This window comes from Tachyglossus aculeatus, chromosome 17, assembly GCF_015852505.1.
Source record: "Tachyglossus aculeatus isolate mTacAcu1 chromosome 17, mTacAcu1.pri, whole genome shotgun sequence".
Taxonomy (NCBI): domain Eukaryota; kingdom Metazoa; phylum Chordata; class Mammalia; order Monotremata; family Tachyglossidae; genus Tachyglossus; species Tachyglossus aculeatus.
In genome coordinates, this window is record NC_052082.1 from 54,362,681 (window position 1) to 54,383,902 (window position 21,222).

Below are 21,222 nucleotides of genomic sequence, written 5' to 3' on the forward strand. Positions count from 1 at the left end.
TTCTCATGGTATCAGAAGTTTCCCGTTTATTCAACATTGCTGCCAACTTTACAAGTGACTGGAAAACCCAGTAGGGAAATTAGAATGACTCTGTTTAACTAACGCGTCACATATTAATTAAAGTAAAGATTAGCTGTCACCCGCAGAGATCAGTAACAGGATTCAGAATTACCTAATAATAGGTTTTATTCTATTATTTCACTAGGAAAATGCCATATTGATCAGAAATCCTTGCCACAGAACTAATTGAATATGCACAAAAAGAATCTCAGTGGCGGATGTTCCATAAAGGGGGCCGTTGATCTCTCTGGCGGGGGCAGGTGAGTTCTGAATCATTCAGAAAAGGGTCATCATTGTCAGGGCCTTAATTATGTTGGGCGGGAGCTGTTCTTGGGGAGCAAATGTTTGACAGTGTGAGGTTTTTTACTTCAGTGGATTGGCCCCTCTGGGAAAAAATCCACCTTCAATCCTCATGTTCTTTTCAGTTGTTCTTCATTCATCATTCAATTGTATTTAATGAGCGCTTACTGTGTGCAAAGCACTGTACTAAGCTCTCAGCACTGTCACCACCCCTGATCACGGGATCAGAGAATGACCCCATGACTCACGCTTGAGGATGCATGAATTTTGTTCCACCCTTCCCAAACCTAGCCACCGATACTCAGAGACACAAAGAGGAGTTGACAGGTAGTGATAGCAACATGGCTCAGTGGAAAGAGCATGGGCTTTGGAGTCAGAGGTCAGGGGTTCAAATCCCAGCTCTGCCAATTGTCCACTGTGTGACTTTGGGCAAATCACTTAACTTCTCTGTGCCTCAGTTACCTCATCTGTAAAATGGGGATTAAGACTGTGAGCCCCCCGTGGGACAACCTGATCACCTTGTAACTTCCCCAGTGCTTAGAACATTACTTCACACATAGTAAGCACTTACTATGCCATCATTATTCATATGATTCATATGTCATCATAGTAAGCACATAGTATGCCATCATTATTATTATTAGTAGTAATAATTATTATTATTATTGTGGTATTTGTGGAGCGCTTACTATGTGCCAGGCACTGTATACTAAATGCTGTGGTGGATACAAGCAAATCGGGTTCATACTGGTACTGGAGGCCAGAGCCAGCTCTTCATCCCAAATCCTATTTCCATAGGATGGTATCTACCCTTTCTACCTCCTCTTTGCCCCTAATCCTAATACAAACACCCTAAATTAAATGAGAGGACACCTGATGCAATTAGAATACCTTGAAGCTGTGTAGCTTAGAAAAAAGAGCCTGGGCCTGGGTTCTAATCTCAGTTCTGCCACTTGTCTGCTGTGTGACCTGGGGGAAGTCACTTCACTTCTCTGTTCCTCAGTTTCCTCATCTGTAAAATGGGGAGTTGATACCCATTTCCCCTCCCCTTAGATAGGGACTTTGTCTTTTTTGCTTATATTTGGAGAAGCAGCACTGACTAGTGGATAGAGGATTGGCCTGAAAGTCAGGAGGATCTGGGTTCCAATCCCGGCTCTGCCACTTGTCTGCTGTATGACCCTGGACATGTCACTTGCCTTCCCTGTTACTTCATCTGGAAAATTGGGATTAAGACAGTGAGCCCCAAATGGGACAGGTACTGTGTCCAATCAGAATATCTTGCATCTATCCCAGCACTTAGTTCAATTTGGGGCACCTAGTAAGTACTTAACAAATACAAAAGGCACAAAAATACAATCAGCACCCTCTTCTACCCACGGAGAACAAATTATTTTCCCTTTCTTTCCCTGGGACACCAACTGTTATCCTTTTCTTCTTCCAGGATACAAATTGTTATCCCTTCTCTTGGCAACTGATGTGTAACTAATCTTGAAGCTTCTTGAGGGCTGAATCATGGTGTACTACTTCTATCTTATCAATCAGTCAATCAATCAACCATTTTTATGTACTGTGCTCTCACTGTGTGCTAAGAACTGTTCAGAGTACAGTACCATAGAGTTAGTGGACATGATCCCTGCCCACACCATTAACATAAATTACAGAGGGGGGAAAACACACAGTATGAGGAGTACTTAGTACAGTGCTCGGCACACTGTAAGAGCTCGATAAACACCATCTTTTGGCTCTTGACCCATCTGGTGTGATTCAGTAGTCCCCTGAGTCAATGTGTGTGGCCTGTTTGGCTGCCCCCACCCCACCTTGTGTTTGTGGCTAGCATCCGGTGGCCAGTGGCCAGTCTGAAGTGGCTCCTCACCAAGTTACGTTCATCCCCTCCACAAGGTAAATGGCTTGAATAGCCACTTCAAAAGCTTCTGGATCTAATTATCCCTCTCCCTAGTACAGTTGCTTGGTGTGAAAACAGCATCACTTAAGAGAGCATACGACTTTTCAAAATTCTCGGTTTTGTAGAAATTACAGAAGAAGAGAGCACAGGTTTTTAATCGCAATTTATCTCAATGCGGGCTTTAAAACCTTCAATTTATCTTGGTCGCTGCCAATGTTTGGATTAATCTGTTGCTTTGGGCCTTTCTCATTGCTATGAAGGAGCGAAGGATTAGAAGGAGTTGGTACGCACAAAGAACTGAATTTCCATTAGTGCAAGCTCTTGCTAATTTTCCAGCACATAACGGAGACACGTTTTAATTCATTATGACTTTGTCCCTGCCACCCTGAAGGGGAAATACTTCTTCATATTTATTTTCCCCCAAGGCTGTATTTATCACAGAGGGTGCGGGAGAGGGGTTTAATGTAGTCACGGAGGTATGTAGACAGGCCTGATTAATAATAATAATTGTGATATTGGTTAATAGCTTGGAACGTGCCATGCTCTGTGTTAAGCATGGGGTAAATACAGTACCCCCCTCTCAGGATTGCACCTGGAGAGTTTCCAGTACTCTACCAGTCTCGGCTATGGGAGGGAGCATCAAACAGAGGAACACCCATTCCATTCCTAGTTTGGGCATGGCTAGCGAGTGGAAGGCAATCTGCTACAAGTCAAAACTCACTTGTGCTGAGCAGCAGAGGCACAGGAGAGGGTCGAGGGTGGAGACTCAAGTTTGCTGCATGGAAGAAAGCAATGGTAAACCACTTTTGTACTTTTAACAAGAAAATTATATGGATGCACCACCAGAACGATTGCAGATGGAGGTGGGGCATTGTCGGAGAAATGAGAAGCAGCGTAGTTCAGTGGAAGAGCACGGGCTTTGGAGTCAGAGGTCATGGGTTCAAATCCTGGCTCTGCCAATCGTCAGCTGTGTAACTTTGGTCAAGTCACTTAACTTCTCTGTGCCTCAGTTACCTCATCTGTAAAATGGCGATGAAGACTGTGACCCCCCGTGGGACAACCTGATCACCTTGTAACTTCCCCAGCGCTTACAACAATGCTTTGCACATAGTAAGTGCTTAATAAATGCCATTATTATTATTATTATTATTATTATTATTATTATGTGTCCATGGAGTTGCTATGGATTGGAGATGACTCAACAGCATAGGACAAGAGAAAAACACAGTACAATCAAGTGAGTTATAATTCCTGTTCCACATGGGGCTCATTCTCTAAAGGGGAAAGACATTATCCCCATTGTACAGATGAAACCCCGAGGCATGAAGAAGTTAAGGAACTGGTCCAAAATCACATGCAGTTGGCAAGTGGCAGAGCCAGGATTAAGGCATGGGCCTTCTGACTCCTAATCCTGGATTCTTCCCACTAGATCAATGCTGCTCCTCAATTATTTATTCCATACATTCTATTTTTAAATATTTTGTGCTCCGCCCTCTCCTGTTACAGTATAAATTCCTTGTGGCACTGTTTTGTACTTCCTAAGAATTTAACACAGGGCACCGCTCCCATTAGCATCCCATTTTTTTTTAAAAATGGTACTTTTTAAAAATAGTTTTAAGCACTTATTATGTGTCAGACACTGTAAAAAGTGCTGGGGTAGATGCAAGCTAATCAGGTTGGATGACAGTCCACAACCCACATAAGGCTCACAGTCATAAGAGGCTCACAACCTCTTGGAAGAGATGTGCCTTCAATAAGGCTTTGAAGAAGGGGAGGTTAATCGTCTGTTGGATATTAAAGAGGGAGGGCGGTCTGGGCCAGAGGCAGTTCTGCACGAGAGACAGGATCGAGCTCCACTTGGCATTAGAGGAACGAAGTGTGTGGGCTGGGTTGTATAAGAGAGTAACGAGGTGAGGTAGGAGGGGACAAGGAGATTGAGTGCTTTAAAGCCGACGGTAAGGAGTTTAAGTGCAATATCATACAACAGATAAGTGGGAGAACTGGGATTAGAACCCAGGTCTTCTGACCCTCAGCCCTTTGCTCTTCCCATTAATCAATCAATCAATCAATCAATCGTATTTATTGAGCGCTTACTATGTGCAAAGCACTGTACTAAGCTCTTAGGAAGTACAAGTTGGCAACAGATAGAGACAGTCCCTACCCAGCAGTGGGCTCACAGTCCAGAAGGGAGAGACAGAGAACAAAACCAAATATATTAACAAAATGAAATAAATAGAATAGATATTTACAAGTAAAATAGAGTAATAAATATGTACAAACATATATACATATATACAGGTGCTGTGGGGAAGGGAAGGAGGTAAGACGGGGGGATGGAGAGGGGGGCGAGGGGGAGAGGAAGGAGGGGGCTCAGTCTGGGAAGGCCTCCTGGAGGAGGTGAGCTCTCAGTAGGGCCTTGAAGGGAGGAAGAGAGCTAGCTTGGCGAATGTTGGGAGGGAGGGCATTCCAGGCCAGGGGGATAGGTCATGCTGCTTCTCTTGTTTGGCAAAAGCAGCTGAGAGCTGCCTTCACTGTGTGCTTTTTTGACACAGATGGCAGACTCTGTCAGGGAAAAGCACAGTCCTCTGTCAATACGAAACAGACCGGTTCATGGAAGGAAATGTACCTCTTCCTTCCGCCTCCTGCAGCGTGAAAGGTTTGTCAGCAGGGGCAGCCCCAGCTCTGGACCCCAATCCTTAAAATGCCACTTGGAGCAAACTCAGCCGATGAAGAAATCAATAAAAATGAATAATCACCATGGCAACCTTGGCCACATGTGACCTGGGCTGCTCTTTGAAGCCGAGCTCGCCCTAATAAAATAATGCCTGTGTCATTCTGGGATAGAGAAAACGGGTGACTCTTTGGAAACCGGAAGGCCATATTCGAAATCATATCTCCTCCTGGAGGTCTTCATTCATCCATTCATTCAGTTGTATTTATTGAGTGCTTAATATCTGCAGAACACTGCATTAAGTTCTTGGGAGAGTACAGTACTCTCAACTAAGCCCTCATTTCTCCTACTCCCTCTCCCTTCTGTGTCATCCTTGCACATGGATTTATACCCTTTATTCACCCTATCCTCAGCCCCACAGCACTTTCAAACTTATCCGTAATTTATTTTAATGTCTGTCTCCTAATCTAGACTGTAAACTCCTTGCTGAAAGAGAACATGTCTACCAACTCTGTTATATGGGACCCACCCAAGAGCCAAGTACAGTGCCCTGCAAACAGTAAGTCTACCAACTACTCTCCCATACACTAAGTAGAACACTTTAAGTACAGTATGCACTTGATAAATTCCATTGATTAATTGATCGATTGAGAAGTAGCGGTTTACGATCATTGCCATTGAGGGAGTTTTTTGGTCTTTCTGTCGCCATAAGGGGGAACTGAGAAGAGTTTTCCTGGGACTTTGAGGTCGTTAATGTAGCCAAAGCTCCTGCGACAATCCTGTCAATTCCACTGTGATCTTTCATCCATCATCTGTCTGCCAGATCCCCCGCCTCATTAATCATTACCAATCTCTGTGCCATGCAGGTGACAAACACCCTTGATCAGCCATTCAAGAAGGAGATGGCCCAGGGACAGAGCACCCAGGTTTCTGTGGAGTTGGGGAAACAACACACACCCTTCTATGGGGAGAGAAGTAAAAGCTGTGGGGTGAGGTCAAACCCCAGCTTTTCCCATTTTAGAAGGTCTGGCGTGGTACCTCAGCTTGAAAAATGCAATTTAAAATTTGTCCAGAGGACATATCAACCACCCCGACCAACTCAGAAAGGATTAAGCTCTGGTTTTCAAGATGATAATCCTGGGTGAGTCAAATGAACTGACAATCTGCAACTGTTTTCTTATTTTCTAATCCCAAAACACCTGAGAACAATGATACTGTAATTTCAGGCCAAACGAGAGCCATCTTAGAAGTAGCTGAGGTGACTGTAAACCGGAACCTTTGTCACGTCAATGGAAATCTTGTATCATAATTTTCTTCAGCCTTGGCAAATACCATTTTTTCTTAAATTACATCATACAAACACACTGTCCTACCCTTGTAAAGGCATTACAGCAGCTATAGAATTGTCTGTGATTTGATTTGGGGGCTTCTCTATTATTATTTGTAGATCTGGTTTCTCATGATTTCCCCTGTAATGATGGCATTGATTAAGCACTTACTATATGCAAAGCACTGTTCTAAGCTCTGGGGAGGTTACAAGGTGATTAGGTACTTGTTAAGTGCTTACTATACGCCAAGCACTTTACTAAGCACTGGGGTAGGCACAAGGTAGTCACGTTGGACCCATTCCCTGTCCCACATGAGGCTCACAAACTAGGAGGGAGTTAATCCCCATTTTTCAGATGAGGTAACTGAGGCATGGTGAAGCAAAGTGATTTACCCAAGGCCACACAGCAGACGAGTGATGGAACTGGGATTAGAAATCAGGTCTTCTGACTCCCAGGTCCGTGCTCTATAGTAAGAATAATACTAATAATGATGGTATTTGTTAAGCGCTTACTTTGTGCCAAGCACTGTTCTAAGCACTGGGGAGATGCAAGGTTACCACGTTGTCCCAGGTAGGGCTCACAGTCTTAATTCCCATTTTACAGATGAATTCACTGAGGCACAGAGAAGTGAAGTGACTTGCCCAAAGTCACACAGCTGACAAGTGGTGGAGCTGGGATTTGAACACATGACCTCTGACTCCAAAGCCTGTGCCCTTTCCACTGAGCCACCCTGTAGACTGTTAACTCTCTGTGGTTTGGGGTCACATCTACCAACTCTCTTGTATTCTATTCATTCATTCATTCATCCAGTCGTATTTATTGAGCACCTACTGTGTGCAAAGCACTGTGCTAAGCATTTAGGAGAGTACAATATAACAATAGACACATTCCCTGCCCACGATGAATTTACAGTCTAGAGGGGGAGACAGACGTTAATACAAATAAATAAATTCTACTCTCCCAAGCACTTAGTACAGTACTCTGCACACAGTAAGCGCTCAATAAATACTGTTGATTGATTCCCCTCCTTCAACTCTTGGAACAACATAAGCCTGCACCCTGATCCAACCCATTTTTTTCTCTAAGGATTCCTGTTGGAATCTCACATGACATTTTACCCACAATGTGGGCAGGGAATTTGTCTGTTTAATTATTATATTGTACTCTCCCAAGCGCTTAGTACAGTGCTCTGCACACAGGAAGAGCTCAATAAATATGACCGACTGAAATACCACAGTTATCATGCACTGTATTTGCTTAGGGATTTCCGCAGAGGCTTTTAGAGCTGGCACTCCTTCACATCCTCTTGAAATTTTTCAACCCCGCCCCTGGATCAACTAGCTCACTGTTCTCGTCTTGCATGCCATTCTTTCATTTTAAATCAGATTTGATTTTACATTCTGAAGCACACTGATGCCTAAAAAGAAAAAAACCAAAACAAGAACCTAAACAGATTGGCAGCATAATAGCTCTAACAGGAGTGCCATGTGGCTTTCCTCAGCAATAATCCCATTCTCACTTGAGGGGAAAACAATTGGCATTGGATATCAGAGTTTATCCACTTGGAAACTGGCTAAGCACCTCATGAAATGGCACTTGCAAGCTCCTTACGGGGAGACCTCCTTTCCAGATTCTCCCAGGGCTAAGCAAATCAATCAATAATGAATGATATTTATTGAGTGCTTGTTGTGTGTAGAGCACAGTGCTAAGCACTTAGGAGAAGCAGCATGGCCTATTGGAAAAATCAAGGGGCCTGGGAGTCAGAGGATCTGGTTTCTAATTCTTTCTCCTCTACTTGTCTGCTCTTTGACCTTGGGTGAGTGAGTTCACTTCCCTGTGCCTCAGTTCCTTCATCTGCATAATGGGGATTCAATACCTGTTCTCCATTCTACTTAGACTGTGAGCCTCATGTGGGATCAGATTATCTTGTATCTGCCCCAGTACTTAGTATAACGCTAGGCATATAGTAAAAACAGTACCTAATAAATATTACAATTATTATTATCATTATTTTTATTACAATAAAAATAAGAAATGAAGAGCAGCGTGGCATAGTGGATAGAGCATAGGCTTGGGAGTCAGAAGGTCATGGGTTCTAATCCTGACTCTGCCATTTTTCTGCTGTGTGACCTTGGGCAAGTCACTTCACTTCTCTGGTCCTCAGTGACCTCATCTGTAAAATGGGGATTGAGACTGTGATCCCTACATGGGACAGGGACTGTGTTCAACCCAATTTACTTGTATAAACCACAGCACTGAGTTCAGTGCCTGGTACATAGAAATCGCTTAACAAATATCAATAATTATAAATAATAATTACAGTACAACAGAGTCAGTAGACATATTTCCTGTACACAGGGCTGAGGGTGGGTTGAATAATAAAAAATCTTATAGGGCACAGACCCAAGCAAACACCATCTCTGGCTTGAGGAGAGAGATGCTATTTATGAAGGATTTACTATGTTCCTGCTAGAGCATAAGATTCTTGAGGGCAGGAATTGTGTCTACATTATTGTACTCTCTCTAGTGTTTACTTCAGTGCTCTGCACATCATAAACACACATTAAATATAATTAATTGATTGGCTGATCATACAGTACTCGATACACAGTAAGTACTCAATAAATCCCATTGATTGTCGGAACAAGTCCACTGATTCTGCTTTTTTGTACTCTTCCAATTACTTGGAGCAGTGTTTTGTGTCTCAGCAAATTCCATCGATTGATTAAATTCACCCCATTCTTAAGTGCTTAGTACAGTGCTCTGCACACAGTAAGCACTCAATAAATATGATTGGATGAATGTATGACATTTATGTCTTGTCTTATGCTAAGTCATTCCCAACCCACAGCGACACCATGGGCACGTCTCTCCCAAAACACCCCAACTCCATCTACAATCATTCTGGTATTGGATCCACAGAATTTTCTTGGTAAAAATCTGGAAGTAGTTTAACATTGCTTCCTTCTGCATGATAAACTTGAATCTCCCCCTTTGACTCTCTCCCATGCCACTACTGCCCAGCACAGGTGAGTTTTGACTTGTAGCAGATTGCCTTCCACTCGCTAGCCACTGCCCAAGCTAGGAATGGAATGGGTATGCCTCTGCTTGACTCTCCCTCCCATAGTCGAGACTGGTAGAGTACTGGAAACACATTTATGTAAAGATCCATAATGTATTTATTCATATTAGTGTCTGTCTCCCTTTCTAATAATAATTATTATTATGATATTTGTTAAGCACTATGTGCCAGGCACTGTACTAAGCACTGGAGTGGATACAAGCAAATCTGTTGGACACAGTTCCTGTCCCTCATAGGGCTCACAGTCTTACTCCCATTTTACAGATGAGGTAACTGAGGCACAGAGAAGTGAAGTGACTTGCCTAAGGTCAAACAGCAGACAAGTGGTGGAGCCGATAAGCTGCTAGTGTGCAAAGAACATGTCTAGCAACTCTTCCACTGCCCTCTCTCAAGGGCTTAGTACAGTGCTCTACACATGGTAAACACTCAATCAATACTATCAATCGATTGATTGAATGATAGAGTGCCTGAGAAATGCTCCAGGAATCACTAGATTTTCATGAAGTTAACGTTGGCTTCTTCAGCGTATAAAAGTGCATTTTTAGCTAGGATTGGAGCTATTCTGTCTAGAATAAGTTCTGTAGTTAAGAGAGTTCAGTCCACTCAGTAACATCTCCTATTAGCCTCTGGGGAGACCTTTCTTTGCTCACTCTTGGCATATCCTACAGAAGCCATGTCAGGAGGTGCACAGAATTAATTGTATCCAGCCAGATAGCTGTGAAGCCCTGTGTCCAAAAGACCTGGGTTGCATCTCTTTTATAATGTGGGAATCAAGTCGACTTTTGAAGGACAGAAACCAGATATTGGCAAGGAACAGGATTCCCAGAAAGCTCAGTGGAACCCATACTTTTCTGATATCACTGAGCATATTGACCTCATTTTTTTTTTTTTGGTATTTGTTAAGGGCTTACTATGTGGCAGGCACTGTTCTAAGCACTGAGTTAGAAACAGGATAATCAGGTTGTACACAGTCTCTATCCCACTTAGAGCACACACTCTTAATCCCATTTTGTAGATGAGGTAACTGAGGCACAGAGAAGTGAAGCAATGTGCCCAAGGTCACACAGCAGGTAAACGGTGGAGTCGGGAGGAGAACCCAGGTTCTCTGACTCAGGCCTGGTCTCTTTCCTCTAGGCCACACTACTCCTTACTAGGCCATGCTACTTAGGTTCTGGTGACTGTAGACACGCTTTCATAAAATGGTGTGTGACATTATTGCATTATGCTTTGTGGCCCCTGAGATGTCTGAAAACCCCATACATCAGTTCAGGATTTACCAGGACTGTTAGTATCCACTTTCCTTTCCCTCCCATCTCAGTTTCATCAATATTCAGACCTTCCCCCTTCTGTCTGCTCTCCCAACCTTCAGGCAGAAATTAAGACAACCATCTGAATGTCTGAGTGAGATCACTTAAAAAAGTCCGGGTTGAGCTGAGGACACAACAGCAATGCTTCACGTTGCTACCTCCATCTCGTCTATCTCGCCGCCGACCTGTCACCCTTGTCCTGCCCCTGGTCTGGAACGCTCTCCCTCTTCATATCCAACAGACAATTACTCTCCTCACTTTCAAAGCTTTATCTAAGGCCCATTTCCTCCAAGAGGCCTTCCTTGACTAAGTCCTCCTTTCCTCTTCTACCAATCCCTTCTGCATCACCCTGACTCGCTCCCTTTACTCATCCTCCCTGCATGCACCACAGCACTTATGTACATATTGGTAATTTTATGTATTTATATTAGTGTTTGTCTCCTCCTCTAGACTGTAAGCTTGATGTGGGCAGGGATTGTGTCTGTTATATTGTTATAGTGTACTCGTCCAAGTGTTTAGTTCAGTGCTCCACACACAGTAAGAACTCAGTAAATATGATTGACTGACTGACGACCATGGAAACTCAGATCACAGGATGGGAACAGGTAGGGATCCTGACTGGGGAATCTTTGCCAAGATTTCAGGAAATCAGAGTCATTAGTGTGAAATGGTCTTATGGAGAGAGACAAAGAAGTTGGGCTGGAGATTGGGGGGAGTTCTTGGGGCCTGTTGAGTGCCTCAGTGACTGGTAAGATCAAAAGTAGTCCAAAATGGCTGGTTCCTGGCCACTGCTTCAGTTATCTTCTGGGGCTATTCTACTTGGAGGTGGTAAGGTCAATGCATCATCTCAGTAGGGGCTTGGTAAATGCAATTGATTGATTGCTAAAAAGCTTCAGTGGAGTGGAGATGGAAAACAATTATTCACCCATTCCCAAACGCTGGAACAAGAGGACACACAGATCTGGGAGTCAGAAGGACCTGGGTTCTAACTCTGCCTTGCCATTTGTCTGTTGTGTGACCTTGGTCAAGTCACTTCACTTCTCTGGGACTCATCTGTAAAATGAAGATTAAGACTGAGAGCCGCCTGTGGGGCAGGGACTATGTCCAACACAATTAGCTTGTGTCTACCCCAGCTCTTAAGACGGTGCCTGGAACATACAAGTGCTTAACAAATACCACAATTGTTATTAATAATCATGGCGTCTCTTAAGCACTTAGTATATGCTAAAGACTGGAGTAGATACAAAATTATGAAACGGGAGCCTTGATTCCCTGGCCCACACAAGGATCACAATCTGTCCTGAGCCCATTTTACAGATAAAGAAACAGATATCTGGTGAGTTTAAGTGATTGCCCTAGATCAAATGTTAGGCCAGGAGCAGTGCTGAGAGTTGCACTTCAGTATCCTGAATCCTAGCACTGCGTTTTTCCCACTGGGCCACACTTCCTCCAATTCTTCAGTTAATTAATAAACAGTATTTACTGAGTTCTTATACTATACAGAACTCTGTAATAAGAGCTTGGGCTAGTACAAGAGAGTTAGTAGCCATGAAGCTGGAAGGCAGCAGGTTTGAAACAAACAAACAAAAAGAAAATATTTCACACAGTGGGAGGGAAGCAAATGGATTCTCTGAACAGCCCGAACATTATAATAAGTTCAAGGTGAGTTTAGAGACATTCATGCTTCCATGCTGAGTCAGAGGAGAAAGTTTGAAGCATTAGAAAGTAGATTCCACATCATGATGATAGATTCCAAAGCATTTTCACAGAGCAATTTTCTAGGTCTTGCATATTTATGAAACAATAAAAACTAGCTTATTTATTGGATTTAATGCAATCAAAGTGAGCCTTCCATTCTATCCTAACTAAAGGCAACCCTTCACATTCTTCCACTGAGGATACATTAAGGCAATCATGGAGATATAATACTGATCTAACCCAGATTTTCATTTCAAATGTTTCTCTGTTTCTAACTACCTAATCTAAATTAGAAGGTTCCTTGATAAATCAGATAATTGGCACTTGCTATTATTCAATTGGATCAGTTCAAGGACTACAGTTTTGTGTCAGAGTTACCCAATGGAACTACCTGATGACAAACACCTCTCCTAGCATGCATGTTTCAACCACAATGTCAAAAATCCAAATTCAGTTGACCACAGATGCAATCGTCCAAAAGTCATGTTTAAAGCTAGGATTAGGGTTAGGGTTAAGATGTGGCACAGGGCTGAGGTTAGGGTTCAGAGTTAGGAATTAGGCTGTCCGAATTAGGGATACGGTATGATGATTTATTGAAAGTCGAGAAGTTGATTAATGTTTGTAGATTGGGTAGTTGCTTATGTATTTGATGAATCATTTGATAGTCAATGATGCTTTATTGTACCCTATATAGGATAACATCTGCTGCAAGAGGAGGAGATGGAAAAGTTTAAATTCCACTATGTCAGCACTCTGTTTCTTTGGCAAACATACTATTCATCACTGCTGTCTAATTTTAGGAGAATTTACAGGAAGAACAAGCACTCTTCTGTTGGAAAATAACAATAATAGTGATATTTATTAAGCACTTGCTATGTGCAAAACACCTTGCTAGCCTTTGGAATAAGATAATTAAACCAAATACAGTCCCAGTCACACATGGGGCTCACATTTGAAGAGAAAGAGGGAAGGGGTATTTTATCCCCATTTTTGGGTGAGGAAACTGAGGCACAAAGAAGTTAAGTGACCTGCCCAGGGTCACACGGCATGCAAGAGGAAGGGCAGGGGCTTTATTCTCAGGTGTGAGGCCCCTGTTAGGAAAGGAACAACAAATGACTACATGCAAATCACTGAATTGCCTCCTCTGGACTGTAAGCTCTTTCTTCAGACTGTAAGCTCTCTGTGGGTAGGGAATGCGGTTTCCTTTCATCGCTCTAAACCCACAGAATCTACCTGATCTGTTGAAGAACGACAGACGTAGATGGTGGGCGTATATGTGGAAAACAGTGGGGAAAAGAGCGGGCAACTCACTTTTCCTCTGGTCCCACAGGGGGAATCCTGGCGTCAGTTCACTAATCTGATTGGCCAAGAGCATTTTTCACTTCCAAAGCCTCTCAAGTCTCATCCCTCACCCTATTGCTGTTCTGAGGAATCTCAGAGCCTTCTGCTGAACTCAGAATGGCAGGAGGCAGAGTGGGGCTTATTTTTTTTGGTATTTGTTAAGCAACTATCAGGCACTGTACTGAATGCTGGAGTAGTTATAAACTAATCAGGTTGGACACAGTCCCTGTCCCAAATGGGGCTCACAGTCTTAATCTTATGGATGAAGTAACTGAGGCACAGAGAAGTGAAGTGAGTTGCCCAGGGTCACACAGCAGACTGGTGGAGGAGATGGGATTAGAATCCAAGTCCTTCTGACTCCCACGCCCATGCTCTATCACACTAGGCCACGGGGCATTCCCGTAATGAAGCTACAAGAACCTCCTCAGACTTCAACTCTCAATCTTCAGGAGCCTCTGAGGTTCTAGATGATATCTGCTTATTCCTTCCAACCCTGTGATTCCATGAATGAAGTTGAGTTCCGACAATAGCACCTTGCTTATTTCATCTTGGCTGCTAAATGCTCATAAATGATTCAGGGTGACTTGCTTTCCTTGGTTGGAGAATTCCTTTTTCCTATATAATCACACCAACTCCAGTTATAGTCTTCAGCGTCTGCTCATTCACTCCATTTTCTGCTACCCATTTACAATTTCTTAAGGGCGTATTAAGATGCAAATGACAATAACTTTTCCTTTTCATACGGTAACATTTGGGACCCATTGAGCATTTTATGCTTTAGAAATCACCTTCTCCTTTGACTTTCCCTTTTTAATTACCCTTGAGACTAAAGTGCTTTTCTGAGACCAGCAAGGAGAATGCAGATTCAGGGGAAAATAGTCCCAAGAAGAACAAATAACTAAACATCAGTCATGTTCATTAAAACAATCAACGAAATGGCCTTCTCCCCTTGCTTCCTAATTGAGCTGGTAGACTAATGCACATTAATTAGGAAACTCTCAGTTTTAAGGATGACCATTACCTAAACCTACCTCTGAAATGATATAGAGGCTGAGAGATTGAAGTCTAACTTCTAAAGATATCAGAAGGGGCTTCAGAAATAAAAGCATCCCAATTGATTATTGTTACCATTATCAGCATCATCATCAAAAACGACAACAGTAATGTCATCATCAATATTTATTGTGGGTAGTAAGCAAATTATGTGAAGGAAAGAAATTCTCCACAGTAAATACATATAAACAATATATACTTTTAGCCATCCTTCATATTAAAAGAAGACCCCTCTGTTGGTGACGTTCACCAATGTGTGCATGTATAGCTGAAAAGACCAAAGCAGAAGTTACAATCCTGGCCACATTAGGCACACAAAAACATTGTTCCTTGTTGGGTGGTTGTGATTAATGTGGAATGGAGTTCCCCACAGACCTGCCGTCCCTCCCCCGGTCAGAAAGTATGGTGGCCAAGTAGAAAGAACTTAGGGCAAGGAGTCGGATCATCTGGGTTCTAGTCCCATCTTTGCTACAGGCCTGCTGTGTGATCTAGATCAAGTCACTTAACCCCACTAGGCCTCACTTTCCTCATCTGTAAAATAGAGATCAGATAACTGCTCTCCCCACTCTTTCAGACTACGAACCCCGTGTCGGGCAGGGGTGATGATATCCAATCTGATGGTATTGATTCTACCCCAGTGATTGGTCCTGTACCCTGGACCACAGTAAGTACTTCATACCATAATTAAAGTTAGTCATGGCCATAAGGACTGTTAAGAGGAAGGGAGGGCGGAGGGGACCAACTAGAAAATTTGTCGTCATATTTCATCCTCCCTAGTTTTCAAGCCAATTTTCTCCCCCTGGTAGATGGCAATTGGATGTCTGTCACCTCTTCCCTCGATGGACAGCCACCCACTACAGTAGCCAGTCCATGAAATGCTTTGGGATCACGGACCGAGGGTGGGGATGGGGGGTGGTGTTCACAGAGAACCCTGGATTCAAATGTCAAAGATTTTTAAGCCTGTAACACCTGAGGACACAGAGCAATTAGTTCCCCTCCAAGCCCTCAGAGATCTTATTAAATGGCTTGAGATTGGGGGCTATCCTATCAGGAGAAGCTAGCACAATTCACTCAGTAAGAGGATTAACAGCTGTGGAACTCAACTGGATGACATTATGCAAAGCCTGCAGCCGGCAACCCACACCAAATCCAAGTTGTTGACTCCAATTTGACTGTTCAACTTTATAAAAAAAATCTCTTGCAGTTATATCCCTGTAATTAAAAGTAACAGAGGCTACAGAACTCATATTGGCCCTTGGGAGCCAATCCCTGCCTCAGCGGCTGTTCCAGTATCAGAACATAGATTTTTTCAGTGTGCACGTGCTGTTCTCTGCCTTTTTCCAACTTCTCCACCAGCAGAGGCCCGTTTACATCCTCTCGACCATCAGCGCTGTCAGAGAGTGCCCGAATCCTGACATATGGATATTTGGGAAACCAAGCCCACTTCAGGACCGATCTGGGATTGAAACGCAAACATGCGAAACATCGTCACTCCTGGTTGAAATCCTGGCTCTACTGGAAGTGTTTCCTGTCAAATTCTCTGTATCGGAGGCCAGGGATCCTGTTTCTGTGGGACCACTGGGGAAATGATAATAATAGTAATAACAATAATAATCATCATTCCATTGGCAATGATAATCACCCTCATTGTGTGTTCCTTTCACTTATTTCTCAATGGGATGGTTTTGTGAGCATGAATCAGAGGATTCAGTTGGATAGTAGCAGATGTTGGGAATCGTTGTGTGTGTGTGTAACATGTTTTTTTTGTTTAATTTATTCTGCTATTTTTGCCTATGGGTCTGACCTTAATTGTGATATTTATTAATCAATTGTTATGTGACCAAGTACTGAATTAAGCACTGGGATAGATGCAATGTAAGTAGATGAGACAGAGTCCCTGTCCCCCATGGGGGCTCGCAGTTTAATGGGGAGAAACAGGCATTCCCCCTTTTTACAGACGAGGAAAGTGAGGCCTGGAGAAGTTAAGTGGTTGCCCAAGGTCACACTGCAGACAGGTGGTGGAGTCAGGATTAGAACCCAAGTCCTCTGACTGGCATTCCTATGCTCTTTTCCACTAGCCTCCACTGACCTCCTGTGAGGCCTAGACCATATCTGAATTGATGTTTCTTCTATCTCTCCCCAGCTCTTACTACTCTTTGTAATATCTCAATATCATCAGCACTATACAAGTGGGGAAGTATTCTGCATCTAGTACCTGCTCAAGTATTTTTACTGAATTTCTTTGAGGTGAATGTGTGCATTCTAAGTAGTTCTATACATATATTGCCATACATGTTGCCAACTTGTACTTCCCAAGCGCTTAGTACAGTGCTCTGCACACAGTAAGCGCTCAATAAATACGATTGATTTTATATATATATATATATATATATATATATAGCTATATATCATCCAGTATCTCTCTCTCTATATATATTTTACATTATAGATCTGCTTTGGTTTCAAAGATGACATTATTAAATAAAGGTTAACATGGGCATAAGTCTGAAGAGGCAAAGCCAATACCAAATATATGCCACACTTTATGGACAAAAATATTCAGTAGACTGAATATTAACATCAATCCAATCATCTTCTAACTACCCCAGCACTTTGTACAGTGCCTGGCATATCTAAAGTACTTAACAAATTCCACAATTTTTTATTAAACAAAGAGAAGCAGTGTGGCCTAGTGGACAGAGCACGGGCCTGGGAGTCAGAAGGACACAGGTTCTAATCTTGGTTCTGCCACATGTTTGCTGTGAGACCTTGGGCAAGTCACCTAATTTCTCTGGGTCCTAGTTACCTCATCTGTAAAATGGAGATTAAGACTGTGAGCCCTATATGAGACATGGTTTGTGCCAAGCCTGATTATTTTATATCAACCCCAGCACTTAGTACAGTGCCCGGCACATAAGTGCTTAACAGATACCATAAAATATATAAATGAATAGAACCTTAAGGTACAACCAGTCTATTCATTAAGGATTTGTTGTGTAGGGATGTCAGAAAAGCACCTAAGCAGTCCCTGATTCCTTTCTTTCAGATCAGATGCCACAAACAAGAAGAGCAGTTCTTGCAGAATTGAATCATTCAGTGCTTTTTTGAGTGCTTACCATGCGCAGAGCACTGTATTCAGCATTTGGGAGAGTATGAAACAACGGAGTTGGCAGAAACGTTCCCTGCCCACAAGGAGCTCAAAAAGCAGATATTCATCACGGTGATTTTTTACTGTCCTTCTCTCATGTTCAGTTTCTCTCTAGCAGAGATTCGGCAGTCATTCTTCAAATGGGAGGTGAAAAAGAGGCCTGTAAAATTTTTTAAATGGTATGTAACAATAAGAGATCCAGATCCTAATAGCATTAACACACCCCAGGGGGTGTTTCACTGGTCCATTATTACACTATTTGGTTGACTGAATCTTAATTTGTCACAGTGCACACCAGGCATATGGTAATCGTCCACTAAAACATGCCCTGTTGGACCCTAATGCTTATTTAATGATACCTGTTATTCCTGCTCCTACAACTGAAAATATAATGGGAGTTGAGGTAATAGTAGAATTTGGGATAAGATATCTTGTGAACCAGCTGTTACCTGTCTGGTAGACTCATCCTCTTCTCTTATAATAATAATAATGATAATAATAACTGTGGTATTTGTTAAGTGCTTACTATGTGCCAGGCATGGTACTAAGCCCCATGATTGATACAAGCAAATTGGGCTGGACACAGTTGCTGTCCCAAATGGGGCTCACAGTCTTAATCCCCATTCTACAAATGAGGGAACTGAGGGCCAGAGAAGTGAAGTGATTTGCCCAACATCACACAGCAGACAAGTGGTTGAACAGAGATTAGAGCCCAGGTCCTTATGACTATATCCGTAATTTATTTATTTATATTAATGCCTGTCTCCCTCTCTAGACTGTTAGCTTGTTGTGGGCAGGGAGTGTGTTTACCGTTTCTGTTACATTGTATTCTCCCAAGTACTTAGTAAAGTGCTCTGCAGTTCTCAGCCACCTCTTTCCCCTTCTGACATAACGTCTGTAAAAAATTCCACTTCTCGTCTGTGGACTGGTTGTTTTTATTTAATAATAACACTTGTTAAGCACTTACGATGTGCCAAGCACTGTTCTAAGCCCTGGGGGAGATACAAGTTAATCATGTTGGATACAGTCCCAGTCCCACATGGGGGCTCACAGTCTTAATCCCCATTTTACAGCTGAGGTAACTGAGGGTGAGAGAAGTGAAGTGACTTGTCCAAGGTTACCCAACAGAAGTGAAGCAGAGCCAAGGTTAGAACCCAGGACTATTCAACCAAAAATTTAGGAGTGCATATTGACAGTGGACTGTCTCTATGCTGTAAGATCATTGTGGGCGGGGAATGTGTCTACCAACGCTGTTGTATTGTACTCTCCTAAACACTTAGTACAATGCTCTGCACACAGTAAACGCTTAATAAATGCGATTGATTGAGTGTAAAGCGGAGTTCAAGCCGGTGCCAGAACCGAAGTTCCTGATTAAAACCTCTTCATGCCTATGTTTAACAAGGTTTTAATTGTTTCAAGAAGTGTTTTTTAACAAGTTGTAAGTGTATTTTCCCCAGTCCCCTTGCAACATATAATTGACGCAACTGATGAAAAGCAATCACTATCCTGTGAATAATTCCTGCCTATTTAAATGGGCATTTCATTTTGCAGTCTTCCAGAAGGGTGCACAAAACCCACTTGAACGGAAAACGGAGCAGATATTGACATACGGTAAAACGGCAAAGCATAAAATTTCCTCTCGGGTTCACGCGCTGTGAGTGACAGAAGATGCAAAACTTGTAATTACTATAGATTTTATGTTTTTTGAATATCCACAGATAATTACTTTTAGGGCTAAATAAGGATGTTTGCAAGAATGGTCTATTTCCCAATTATTTGGTGGGCATCATCGGGGTGGGGGAGATCTTTTGGATTGGGAAGGAACAAGCTGTTAAATGCAATTCTCTAGATTAGCACTGTGCCTGCATTAAACTTTCTCCAGACAGAATTACTATTATTCTTATCATTATTATTAATGATGACAATGATGATAATAATAATAGTGGTATTTGTTTAAGCACTCACTAGGTTCCAAGAACTGTGCTTAGCATAGAGGAAGATGCAGTTCCATCAAAGCAGACACAGTCCCTGTCCAATGTAGGTTTCACAGCCTAAGGTGGGGAGATAAGGTATTTAATCCCCATTTTACAAATGAGGAAACTGAGGGGCAGAAAATTAAAGTGACTTTCCCAAGATCACACAGTGGGCAAATGACAGAGTGGAATTAGAACCCCTGTCTCTGGGTGATGGGCCCAGATCAATTAATCAGTCAGTAGAATTTATTGAACGCCTAATGTGTGCTGAACATTGTACTACATGCCTGGGACAGAATCATAGAACTGTAGGCATCATTCCTTCCCTCAAGGAGTTTACACTCCCAAAGGTTTGGGAGGCCTGCCCCGATTAAAAATACCTCAGCACTTATTTTTATCTTTTATGGTATTTGTTAAGAGCTTACTATGTGCCAGGAACTGTACTAAGAACTGGGGTAGATTAAATTCATCAGTTTGGACACAGTCCCTGTCCCACATGGGGCTCACAGTCTTAATCCCCATTTCACAGACGAGGGAACGGAGGCACAGAGGAGTTACGTGACTTGCCCAAGGTCACATGGCAGACAAATGGCTGAGCCAGGTTTAGAACCCAAGTCCTTCTTACGTCAGGGTCCCGTGCTCTATCCACTAGGTCATGCTACTTGTCTGTTTGGTACTTAGTAGATTGCAGGGCTCCCAGATGCTGCCCAGTAAGTTTTGTTCCTGTTATTCCATTTCCCATGAATATGGATAAATGAAAAAAAATGGGACCTTGACTGTTAGACTCAGCTCATCCTCCATAACTGTGTTTCTTCTTCTGCGGAATGTTTCCACTCCAAGCCCCCAAATTCTCTGAGAATATACTGATGGAGCAGCAACTGAAGCCCGTTTTCACGTCTTTGGTACCAGAAAGCAAATAGCTATTGCTACCAAGAGGTTAGATCTTGTGGTAAGAAACTCATCTCTCAATCTATCAATAAATCAATGATATTTATTAAGCACTTACTCTGTGCAGAGGACTGTAAATACAGTAATTGCAGTCACTCTTAAGAGCTTACTACATGCCAAGCACTATATGCAGCTCGGAGGTAGATTCAAGATTATCAGGTCAGACATAAGAGAACAGGGATGTAATCTGTGTTTTTACTGATGGTGTAACTGAGGCCCAGGGAAGGGAAGTGACTTGCCCATGGTCACAGAACGGGCACTTGGCAGAGTCGAGATTAGGACCCAGATCCTCTGACTCTCAGGCCCGTGCTCTATCCAAGCCCATCCTCCTTCTCACAACATTGACCCGGTGTGTTGATAAATAGGGAGGGCTGCTAAAGAAGCTGGATATTGTCCAACAGTTGGCACAG

At 42.7% G+C, this 21,222-nt stretch overlaps 1 non-coding gene across 1 annotated transcript; it reads left to right on the plus strand.

Moving 5' to 3' along the window:
- Positions 1-2,837: 2,837 nt before the first annotated feature.
- On the plus strand, positions 2,838-2,974 carry LOC119939792. The gene has a single exon (XR_005454755.1). It is a non-coding gene; the product is annotated as a small nucleolar RNA SNORA7 (small nucleolar RNA).
- The last annotated feature ends 18,248 nt before the right edge of the window (positions 2,975-21,222 follow it).